Below are 12669 nucleotides of genomic sequence, written 5' to 3'. Positions count from 1 at the left end.
ATGATCCTAACCAGGTAGAACTGGTGTCCTCCTAAGGAGAGATTGGGACACAGACACACCTAGGGAAGGCTGCCACCTGAAAGCCCAGGAGCCAGCCCTGCCGACACCGGACCTCAAACCTTCAGGCTCCAGGACGGAGGGGGGTGTGCCCCTTCAAGTCACCCGCCCTGCAGGACTTTGCTGGGAAAGGCAGGTCTTGGGGACAGGGAGTGGGGCTCTGGGGCTGGGGAGTGGGGAAAGCACCTAACAGACTGGCCACTGTCCCTTCACCTTCACTGTCCTAAACCCCTGGCAGGGCCCAGAGGCTGTGACTAACACATGACAGAGCTTTGGGAACCTCGGGCATGGACCAGACCTGGGCAGTTCCATAGCCTGGGCAGGCACACAGGCCCCCCGACCTCCTGCTGAGGTTGCCAGAGCCAAGAGGGTTTCTGACTATTGTTCTAGAATGGAAGGCTTCCACCTCACCCTGGGCCAAGCACATCAATTATATAAATTGCCTTTATTGGGAAAAAAAAATCATATGAGAAGAAATGAAAATCAGCAAAAATGGTGGGTATCCGTTAATTCAATTTGCGTTGTCATCACCCGTGATTGAGGTCGAGGATTTGTTTATTTCTTCTGGTCTGAAGGACTCAGCCTGTTCAATATTGCTGAGTCTTAATTATTTCAGAGTCATTGACAAGGAAATTGATGTTGCCATTTCCGTGGTCGCAGAAGAGCAATTTTAAAAATTCCTTTTCTCTACCAGACTTGTTAGTCAATGAGAATGATGACTTGACATGCCACTTGTGCCCCATAACTCAGCACGTTTCTTTTGGGACCCCGTGATCTTGCTGTGAACATTTTGTAGACCATTTAACGATTTCTCCTATGTAGCTATCAGTTTCTCATCTCCTGCCGTCAGCTCATTCTCTAAAATATGATGAAGGGCTTCAGGTCATTCAGCGTTCATGACAAGCAGGATGAAGTGCCCTGTGGTTACCATCTGGGGGTGTTGGGTTCCTTGTCTCCACTCAGCGAAGAATTGAACAGGGTGCAGAGATCGCAAGCAGCAGGCTGTCTGTAAGAGTGACAGAGACAGTCTTCTCTGAAGGAGCTGGGAGTTGGGTGGGGGAGTTTTGGCCTGTTTTTTGGAATTTCCTCCTCCCCTTGTCTCCTCCTCTGTCCATGAGCTCTCACTATTATTCATTGGCACCCCTGTGTCCATGCATATATTTTAGTTTTTCTATTTAATCTCTGCTTAGGGGCAAGTTTTTGGAAGTGTCTGTTTGATTGGGTCCCCTGCTTGTGTTCATGAGCACTTTTGTCAGCTGGGAAGTTGACCTCTTTGGAAGACCCTCTTCATGCTCCTTTGGTCTGGCTGTGCCCCTGACCTCCTCCCTTGCCACCTTGCCCTGGCTGCCTAGGTCCAGCTCTCTACAACCACATCCCGTGCCATTCAGAGTTGGCTTCTGCCCACCTCCAGGACAGTTGGTGGAGATGATGAACAGACATACACACCCCCAAAGTGTTCAACAATAATGTTTGGGCTTTTTTCTCAGAAGTTCTTTCTTCAGGTTGCAAATGAAGAATCGCTTCTGTCCTTGAAATTTGGACACAAGCTCCGAGAGTCACAGCCTCTGCAGCGTGGATGTGTCTGTCTTTCCATTTAGGCATTAACATGGTGAAAAGTGGTGGGAGATGGACTCCTTCAGAACAAGAAGTTAGATCCTCACCTAGGAACTTTGTTGAGTGTTTGATTAGAAGGTGGGTTTGTAACTGTGGGGGCTCAGAACACAATACACCAAAATACGGCACCTTGGTGGGCTGAGACTTTGAATTCAGGGTTGTTGGAAGGATCAGAAGCAAGATCTCTCCTTGTCCTTCTCCTGCCCTCTGTGTCCAGCCCTTTCTTCCCCAACTGTGGAAACCAGAATTCCTTTCCCCAAGCCAGTCACAGAAGCTAGAACCCTTCTCCATTTCCAAAGGGCTTCTGTGTCACATAGAACTCCCTAAATCTGTTATTCTTTTCTCTTCTTAACCTGTCCTACAGGGTTTTGTCCAATGCTGATGGTGGGTGAGAAAAAGAATCATCAACCGTGGTCCTGGGGTAGAGCAGGGCCTGGACCCATGTTCCCAGAGAGGAGGACCCCAAAGTCATGTCTAGCTCTGCTCCTGTCACTGTGACATATATCTGAGGTAATCAAAACTAGAAAGGGGAGGGGTTTGTTTGGGCTAGCGGTTTTGGAGGTTCCAGTGCCTGACCAATTGGTCCCATTGCTTTGGGGACTAGGGTGAGGCAGCACATCTTGGGGAAATGAACCAGTCACTTTAAGGCAGGAAACTAAAGAGAGGCAGAGGAAGGGGCTGGGGCCCCACTCTCCCTTTGGGGAGCACACCTCCAACGACCAGAGCAACTCCCGCTGGGCCCCACTCTTAAATCCGCCCCCCCCAACAGTGCTGACCACCAAGCCCTTAATGCGTGGGACCTGGGGGGACATTTAAGTACAAACTATGGCAAATGCCTACAAAGTGGTCCAGTGACCCTTGTCCTCGCACACTCTGAGGGGTCACCTTGTTTTGTTCTGTACTGGCTGCCCTCCAGAGCTCCGGATCTGTGCCTTGGGAGCAGGGCAGGAGAGCGGCCATTCATCACGAGGCAGCGCTGCTCTGCCCTTGGAGATTTCTGATGAAGCCCCGTGGGCCCCTTAATTACGCCGCCGCCCATTTGTGAGATTCAATTACGGTGGAGATCAATCGCGGCCTTCTGCAGCGTGCTGAATGCCAGGGAGACAGGCAGCTGACCAGGACTGGTTCGAGGTGATCGATGCAGCCCTGGCCAGCCTGTGTCACCCTCGGCCACGACTCTTATTTATTGAGGGCCGTCCCCATCCCAGAGCAGCTGCTCTTCCTGAGCTGGGGGACGCATTTCAGTGCTTGGAGGGACCCACAGGGCATGGGCAGGGCTTTGTCCTCACAGGGGCCTGGGTAGCTCCAAAGGGCCAGGAAGGAATCAAAGAGCTCAGAGGCAAATAAACCTGTGCTCGTCAAAGTCCACCAGGCCGACAGGGAGAGTGGGGTAGAGGTGAAGGCCGGAAAGAGGAGCAGATAAGAGCGTTTGTTCTCTGGCTGCCTCCCAGCTGATACTGACACTCATTTACAAAAGCCAAGGCTGATGTTTAAGTCCCACAGACCAATGACAATTGTCTTGTCTGCCCAATTGGACAGGGGCTCCTCCTCCTGTGCTCCTGAGACTGGAGTTAAGGGATGGACTTTAGTCTTCCACACATGTAGTTTCAAGCCCCAGTACTGGCTCTGATGAGCTGGGAAGCTCCTCCCCAGAGCCTCGGTTTCCTCATCTGTAAGATGGGGGTCTTTAATTTTTTTTCTCTTGTGGTTGTAGATAGACAGAATGCCTTTATTTTACTTGTTTATTTTTGGTGGTGCTGAAAATTGAACCCGGAGCCTCATGCATGCTAGGCAAGTGCCCTGTCACTGAGCTACAGCCCCGAAGATGGGGGTCTTGTAAGAAGTAAATGAGATAGTGTGGTTTCTTACTACGCCTGACACACAGGAGACAGGCCAGTACGTGGTAATTACCATTATCATCCTTATCTCGGATTGTACCGTGATGGTCTGGTCCCCTCGCCATCCTGAGACGTTCTCATGGACTCACGCTGCACCACATTCATATTTTTATCCTGACTGCCAAAGCAAGGCAAGACTGGGGACCTGACAAAGGTGGATGGGAAGGAAAGAAAGAGGAAGGAATGGGAGACAAGGCTATGCCTTCCGAATGGCCACGTGGCCTGGGCTCTCACCTCTCTGTCCACCACTGAGCGCTCATATTCACTGGGTGTGCCACCTCCGGGAGCCGAGCAGCCCTCAGCACAGGGCCAAATGAACACACCTGCAAGAGCTGGGGTGGCCGCTAGAAGATAGCTCTAGGTTCTCAAATAAGCTGCTCAGACCAAGCTGCTCGGACCGCTGGAGCCGTGTGCTCTGTGAGGTGCTCACGACAAGACCTCTGAGGAGGGACAGCTTGAAGAAGACCGCCTGAGAGCTAGGGTGCTGGGTGGCCTCCCAACCACCTCTTCTCCTTCCTGGGACCCGGGCACCGTACCATGGAGCTACATTCCCAGCCCCCTTTATATATATATATATATGTATTTATTTCGAGACAGAACTCCCTAAGTTTCCCAGGCTGGTCTTCGAATCATGGCCTCCCAAGTCACTGGGATTACAGGTGTGCACCATCATGCCCACTTGCCCCTTCTTTAAATCTGAAATCATAGAAACTCAAAGAAAAAACTTCTAGTTCTCATGTCCTTTGGTTTCAGTGGCTTCTGGACCAGGGATCTCCAGCTTCACCCCAGCCGTCAGATTAAACACATCCATGTAGTTCCTTGTCTCAGTCAATGTGAGGATTAAAACTGACTTTAAAAAACAATAAGGGTAATACAATTTTTAATGAAATATGGTTTTTAACTTCATCACACCCCATTGTAGTGGGTTGAATGAATATGTGCCCTTCCAAGAGATATGTCCGAGTCCTCACCTCCAGTTTCTGGGAATGTGACCTATTTGGAAATAAGATCTTGCAGATGTAATTAAGGGTCTTTATATGAGATCATCCTTGACTTAGGGTGGACCCCAAATACAATGGTTGATGTTCTTTTCAGAGAAAAGAGGAGATTTGGTGCAGGCAGACAGAGATGGTCACGTGAGGACAGACTCAGAGACAGGAGTGAGGCGGCTTCACACCCAGGAATGCCCAGGATTGCGGGCTGGGAGAGGCGTGGGACACTCTTTCCCTTAGAGCCCCGCAGCGCAGGACTGCCCCCCATCTGGATCCTCACAGGGATGTCCTCCCTCTTCTCCATCCCAGCACCGTTGGACGTTTTATGTCTCCTCTTTTTCTTTCCAAGATGTGGCACAAGCCTGCCTGACTGGAGGCACTTAATTGCATGTATTGTCTTTTGTTAAGACAATGGAGACAGCTGTTTAAATCCAGCCGTACCCTCCCACAAAGCATGAGTCTGTCCAGCCCCGTTCCCGCTTCACAATGAATCCTGGAGGAAGATGGGAGGCTTCTGCTCACAGTGGCAGTGGGGCCAGCGACCCTGCCTCCTGTTCTCTCTCCACCTGGACAATTATGCAAAGTCCTCTGCAATTCCGGGGTAGAGTTCTCTGAAACAGGCCAGAAGACACAATTGGGGCTGGTTGCTTCTGAGGTCAAAGATGCCAGTGGACAGAGGCATCTAAAATCTGGATGAAAAAAAAAAAATCAAACTGTTGTCTTGACTCTATTTTTCTGCCACTCAGATAAGAGAAAGCTAGAGAGTCAAGACTCTCAGACTTTCAGAAAGGCTCTGAAAGGACCCGGAGCACTCTGGTGCCACCTGCTACCTTCTGAGGGTGCTAGGTCTTGCTCTTCAGGGCTGCACTGAAGTGGGCAGGCCATTTAAGAGATGAAGGCTCTCAAGTTCAAGGTCGGGTGGGTTATAAATGGCGAGGCTGGATGTGAGACTGCCAGATTCCAAACCCTGCAGCTTTTGGTTCTTTTCACTACAACACAACACTACCAATTTAGGAAAAGGGTTTCTTACACGAAGGTGCAAAAAAAAAAAAAATTATGATAGTTAAAGTCTAGTGAGGGGAGGAGGCAATACACAGTGGCACTTTCTTTTTAAATGTGTTCTTCAGCTGTGAAACACAACCAAAAGGGTTCAACAGAAGGTTGGCTGAATAAATTGTGGTCCATCTCTATTATGAAAAACTGGGAAGCCATTAAAAAGAAAAAGCTAAATCTAGGTGTCCTGATAGGAGGATCTGCCCAAAATGTATTCCATGGAAAAGCAGCATGATTTCACTTATATCAGAAATAAACACATTGGCTAAGGGTTCAAAAAGATCTGCGACTGGTTTTCAACCTGGATTTTACCTCAGCCTCGCTCTGTTAGTGCCTAGCAGATACCAGTGCGAGGTAGGAGTGGTGGGCGCACCCCAGGCAGAGGGAACCTTCCTTTGGAGGATGAGTTTGGAACAGCCTCAGGTCTCCTAGGGAAAAGCAGGAGGTACCCACAGACAGCTCTCGTCCAGGGGGACCTGGCTGGGAGGAGGGAGACAGGAAGGAGGGGCTCTCAGCATGCACCCCCGAATCAGAGCTGCTCTACATATTACCAGTTTTTCTTAGTGACCGGATTGCTTGCGATTGCAGCTATCACCTATTCGAAAACCATCCAAGGAGAGTGATCTTTTTGCAGAAGAGGAAATGGAGGGCCAGAGATAAGAAGTGATCTAGGTGTGGTGGCACATGCCTATGTTGGGGAGGCTGAAGCAAGAGGATCACAAGTTCAAGGCTAGTGTGGGCAACTTAGTGAGACCACGTCTCCAAGTAAAATAAAAAGGGCTGAGGGTGTAGCTTGCCTGGCATGTGTGAGGTCCTGGGTTCGGTCCCCTGTATCCCCTGCCCTATACAAACAACAGCGACTTTACCTGTTGGTTCTTTAGGGAGTAGGTGTCAGTCACATGGGCAGCACACCCTGTCACGATGCCCTCAGCCCAGCTCTGTGCCTAGCATAAGTGGCCCCAGCTCCTGGATGTATAGCAATCTGGGTGCCTTTCTGTGGCTAGGTCATTTGAATATCTAACATTTCCCTGCCAAGGGGCTTTGTGCTAGGAACAAAACTGTCCCCCAAACTCTTGCTGCAGATATAACCCAGCTGCTGCAGTAGAACACTAGAGGAACTGATCTTTCTACCAAGTCTATAATGACCTTTGAAACAAACCCTTGGTCCTTCCTAGGGCTGTAATGGGTAAGCATCTCTCCCCAAGGTCATTTTTTCAAGTGGACTTGAGCTTATCCTGCTGTCGTCCCCACAATGCCCAGAATAAAGTCCATGCTCCCTCACATCATGGCTTGGTGGGAGGCAGGTGGGCTTTGGAGTCAAAGAAGCCCACGTTGACGTCCTGCCTCGATCGTGTGGTTTGGTCTTGGTCACATACCACTGAGAGCCTTTTCGCTTAGCTGAAGAGAAAATCCTAGAGGGGTGTTGTGAAGAAGATGAGAACTATTGGCATAAAGCATCCCCCACCCCCCAAATAAAAAATTGCAACCCAAGTGTCTGTCAGTGGATGGATGGAAAACAAAATCTGCTCTACACAAAGAAAGGAGCATTGCTCAGTTGTCACGTTCCACGTTCCAGATGACCTTGGAGACATTCCGTGACACTCTATGATTCAGTTTATGTGAGGTACCTAGAACAGCCAAATTCATAAAGACAGAATGTGGACTGGTGGTTATGAAAAGCAGGGGCAGGGAGGACAGGAAGGTAGTGTTTCATGGGTGCACTTTGGGAAGATGAAAGCATTCTTCGGCCAGGTGATGGTTGCACAATAATGCACTCAGAGCTACAGAACCGCTCACTTAAAAATGGTTAATATGGTGCTGTGGTCTGGGTATGTTTTGTCCCTCAAAGATGCATGTTCTTGAAGCTCCTTTTTGACCGGTGGGGGACCTTTCAGAGGTGGGGGACTAGTGGGAAGTGATTGTGAAGCTGATTGAAGTTGGGGGCCCTTGTAAAATCCTGAGCAGTTTCCTCAAGCTGACAGTAAAGGCTGAGGCCTGCCCCTCTCCCCCCAAGGACACTGAAAAAGGACATGTCCCCCCACTCCCCTGCCCACCTCTGGCCCAAACCAGCTGACTGCAAGTGTCTATTTCCAGTCTTTTGTCTCAATCTGCCACCTGCCTCTTCCCTTTTAAAGCTTTTCTTGTCCTCAGAGCCTCTGAGGATGGAATTTTTAAAACAAAAAGTCTTTCTCTTCCTTCCAAGCTGGCTTTGAAGAAAACCTTTTTTTTCCTACCAATTTGACCCAGAATGTCTGTGGAGTAGCCAGCAGGGCCCCAGCCTCTCCACACCCCTCCCTGAGGGGCACCAGTGCTGGGTGTCTGCCCTTGTGAGAGGATCGACCCTGGCCTCCCACAGGATGGATCAGATCCCGTGAGGGCAGGAGGCTGGGAAAAGAGCCTGGCTCCTCCACTCTTTGCTGCCCTTCCACCCTGTGCCCAGGGGACCCACAGTGGTGGGAATAGGAGGTTGAGGGTGATTCTATGAAATGGGCCTACTGTGTCGACCCCCAGATGCTTTCATTTTTAAAAAGGAACTTACTTGCATCCCTGCCTGGCTTATGTGGAAAGGATAGATTGCATTCCTCAGCCAACTGTTAGCTGCTAGTCAGCAGTCAGGGGTGGACCTGGGCAGAACTCTCCGGAAACATCCCTGGGACCGCAATGAGACTGAAGGCAGGAGGCACACCACCCTTCTCCACCATGACACCTCCGCCCTTCTGTCTTCCTCATCCACCACGTCATGGTGCGGCACAAACCCAGCACCAGATGTGACGACCTGACGAGCCTCCGGAGGTGGGAGCTAAACAAACCTCTTTTTGTTATAAAGTATGCAGTTTCAGGAATACTTTAATAGTTACATCAAACAAACTAAGACAGATGATAAATTTTATGTTATGTACATTTTACCATAATTTTAAACATTTGTAAATGAGTTAAATATTGTTGATAAATATTCTAAATGTGGTTGGGGGACACTTAGGGAGCCCTGGGACACTTTCAGGGGATCTAGAACAAATCCATTTTTCGCATTTATGTTTTCCACTCTCATGCTCTCATACAGGTACAGGAGAGTTTTCCAAAGTCTACATAACCCAGGATAGCACAATAGCTTGAACACAGAAGCAGATTTCAGAACGCAGCATCTTTATTATTAGATAGGTGTGAAAGGGGCTTGCAAAATGTAAAATAAAGACACTCTTCCAATTTTTTAAAAAAGAAAAGCATATTTTTAAAAAAGTATGTTATTTATGTTAACATGGGCACATTATTATTGCTTTTAAATGAATTAATAAATATATTTAACAATTTCAGTCTCTAGTAAATATCAACAGACATACAACATATTAATTTGAGTTCTCTGAGGACCTCAATAAATTTTTAAGAGTGTCAAGAATACCTGGGGCCACAAAGCTTGAGAATCGCTTCAATAAAGAAAACCTGTCAACTCAGGAGACAGTCAATGCCTTTAAATGTTCAGGCATCAATGTAAAGATACAAGAATTAAGAAAATATTACAACAAAGGAAGCCAACAAAGTTCCACTTGTGGACCAAGAAGAAACAAGATCTATGAAATGACTAATGAAGAATTCAGAATAATACTTTAAGACAAGTTCCTGGTATTATAGGAAAATATGTAGGAACATTTAAATAAAATTTGGAAAACAATCCATGAATAAAATGAGAATTCTGACAAAGAACTAGAAGAAAAAAAATGAATAGAAATCCCATAAATAAAAATCATAATAACCCAATAGAAAAACTCAGAACTAACTTCAACAACATATTTGATCAACAGAGGAAACAATCAGTGAGCTTGAAGACAGGACACAGGAAAGAAATGATCCAGACAGAGCAGCAAAGAGAAAAAGACTGCAAACTGGGGCAGCCAATCTGGAAAGCAGTATGGAGATTCCTTGGAAAGCTGGGAATGGAACCACCATTTGACCCAGCTATTCCTCTTCTCGGACTATACTCAAAGGACCTAAAAACGGCATACTACAGGGACACAGCCACATCAATGTTTATAGCAGCACAATTCATAATAGCTAGACTGTGGAACCAACCTAGATGCCCTTCAATGGATGAAAGGATAAAAAAAAATGTGGCATATACACAATGGAATATTATTACTCACTAAAAAATAACAAGATCATGGCATTTGCAGGGAAATGGATGGCATTAGAACAGATTATGCTAAGTGAAGTTAGCCATCCCTAAAAAACAAATCCCGAATATCTTCTCTGATATAAGGGAGGTGACTTAAAATGGGGAAGAGAGGAAGAGCATGGGAAGAAGATTACCTCTACATAGGGAAGAGGGGTGGGAGGGAAAGGGAGGGAGAAAAGGAATTGCATGGATAGTGGAAGGAGACCCTCATTGTTTTACAAAACATTTGTATGAAGATGGGAGAAAAGAAAAAAAAAAAGAATAGCGTTACCCTAGATTAGGTAGAGAGAAGTGATGGGAGGGGCGGGGAGGGGTTGGAGACATAGGAAGGATAGTAGAATGAAACAGACATTATTATTACTGTGGGTATGCACGTGACTGTATGACCAGTGTGACTCTGCAATCTGAATACTCAGAAAAATGAGAAATTATATCCCATCTGATTCAAATATATGATATGTCAAGGACATTGTACTGTCATGTGTGACTAAGTAAAACAAATTAAAAAAAAAGAAAGTAACCAATTATGGTTAAAAGTGTGATTATAGATGATCACCATTAAAAAAAAGAAAAGAAAAAAATAACAAAGAAGGTCTACAATAATTATGGGACACCATCAAGCAAACTACCTATGCACATTAGAAGTATCTGAAAGAGATGAGAAAGAAAGTCTAGAAAACACATTTAAGACAACAGTGGCTGAAAATTCCCCAAATCTATGAAAACACTGGGGTCAGAGTTAGGAAGCTCAGAGGTTACCAATCAAATTCAAACCAAAGAGGTATTTCCCAAGGCACATTATGATCAAATCACTAAAGATAAAAGATAAAGAAAGATCACTAAAAGCAGCAAAAGACAAGAGACGTCAATTCAAAAGCCTCAGTGTAACTAGCAGTGGATTTTTTAGTAGAAATATTTCAGGCTAGGAAAGAGTGGGATGATATATTCAAAGTGCTGAAGACAGAAACTACCCACTAAGTACCCTGTTGATCCAGTAAAGCATTTAATCAAACTTCGAATCCTCTAACCATGCTTTGAAAATTGCACTGTATCTTCAGTGTGAAGGGTAAATGACAAACATTGAGGTCAGAGTTAGGATCTATGAAATTTAGAAGGGATAACTGTGATAATTTTTAAAGAATAATCAACACAGAAAAGTAAGTGCAACACCAAAAATTCAAATTGTGTGTACAATGTGGGGTTCAAGTGTAGTGGTTCTTCTTGTTACTTTCTGTAAATTAAAGTTGGGTTGGCATCACCCTGAAAATTATCCATTTTTACTACAAGATGTTTTCTGTAAGACTCATGGTAATCATAAAGCAAAAACCTATAATAGATAAACCCAAAGTAAAATAAATGTTATCCAAGCATACTATTAGAGAAAAATCACTTCATCACAATGGCAGATAGCAGTAGAGAAAGAAAGGAAAAGAAAAGAAAAATAATTAACAAAATGAGGCAGTAGGAAGTTTTGACTTATCAATAATCACCTTGATTGTAAATGGATTATATTTGCCAATTAAAAGACATAGAATGGCTGAATGGATCAAGGGGGGAAAAGACTCATTAACACAGAGCCTATGATAGTCCGCTTTACCTGTTAGAGCACAGTGAAGGGATGGAAGAAGAGATTCCACATAATGGAAACTGAGGAGATCCGGAGGAGCTAGACTCACATTGGATAAAATAGACTTCGGTAAAAAAAACAATAAAAAGATAACAATGAAGGTCATGATATAATCAAAGGAGTCAGCAAGAAGATATAACATTATAAAGATATATGCACCCCACACTAGAATACCTAAGTATTCAAGCAAATGATCTAAAGGGAGAGATAGGCTCCAACATGATGATACTTGAGAATTTCAAAACCCTGCTGACAGCAACAGACAGGTCATCTATACATAAAACCAGCAAAGATACAGTGGCATTAAAATGCATCCTAGACCAAATAGACTTGACATGAAGTGGCACACCCTTTCTCCACAGAAAAGCCATCTTCACCATGGCTGATTTTAGAACTGTCAGCAAAAGAGTCTCTGCAAAAGAGTTCAGTGTAGTTAAACTTCCTATTTTTGTGTCACCCTGTTTACTTGGCCACTGGTGAGAAGATACCAGCACTCCAGGTGCTGGACACCCCCTTACTAGTTTTTCACAAACGTATCCAGTATAGTACTTTGAAAAAATGTGCAAACAAGGCCTCTGGCCTTGAGCTGGGCTTCACAGAGATGTCTACATTTTTAAGATAAGTTACAAATGGGCCCATGGTAACAGCTGGCAGGGGGAGGAAAGAAAGAAGAGAAGAAGCTCTCCCCTTCTCAGGTGTTGTCCTTGAAGAGTTAACTTGCCCAGAACAGTGAAAGAAAAAGCTGCTTTTATGTGAACTTCTGCAGACTGTGAACTTCTGAGCCCCTCCCCTTACATGCTGGGTATAAAACTCTGAAACTCCCTGAACTCGGGGTTCAGGGGTTGATTGAAGACAGCAAAGGCTGTGCCCTCTGAACCTGGCTGCAGCCAAATAAAACTGTTTCTGGCTATCTTTGGTGCCTTGCCTCGTTTGTTCCTACAACAGACATACATTGCAAAACATTTCAATGAACAGCTGCTACATGCACATTCTTTTCAACTGCTTGTGGAACATTCTCTGGGACAGATCAGATGTGAAACCACAAAGCAAATCTTAACACATTCAGAAAGACTGAAATCAAACCTTTTCTAACCAAGTGGTATAAAAGAAGAAATTAACAAGAGGAGGAAAATTTGGCAATTTTATGAAGACATGAAGGTTAAACGACGGGCTTCTAAATAACAAATGAGTCAATGAAAAAATTAAAAGGGAAGTTAAAAAAATCATTCAAGACAGGGCTGGGGTTGTAGCTCAGCGGCA

This window comes from Marmota flaviventris, chromosome 3, assembly GCF_047511675.1.
Source record: "Marmota flaviventris isolate mMarFla1 chromosome 3, mMarFla1.hap1, whole genome shotgun sequence".
NCBI lineage: Eukaryota > Metazoa > Chordata > Mammalia > Rodentia > Sciuridae > Marmota > Marmota flaviventris.
The sequence above is the reverse complement of the archived record's forward strand: the minus strand, read 5'-3'. Positions refer to the sequence as shown.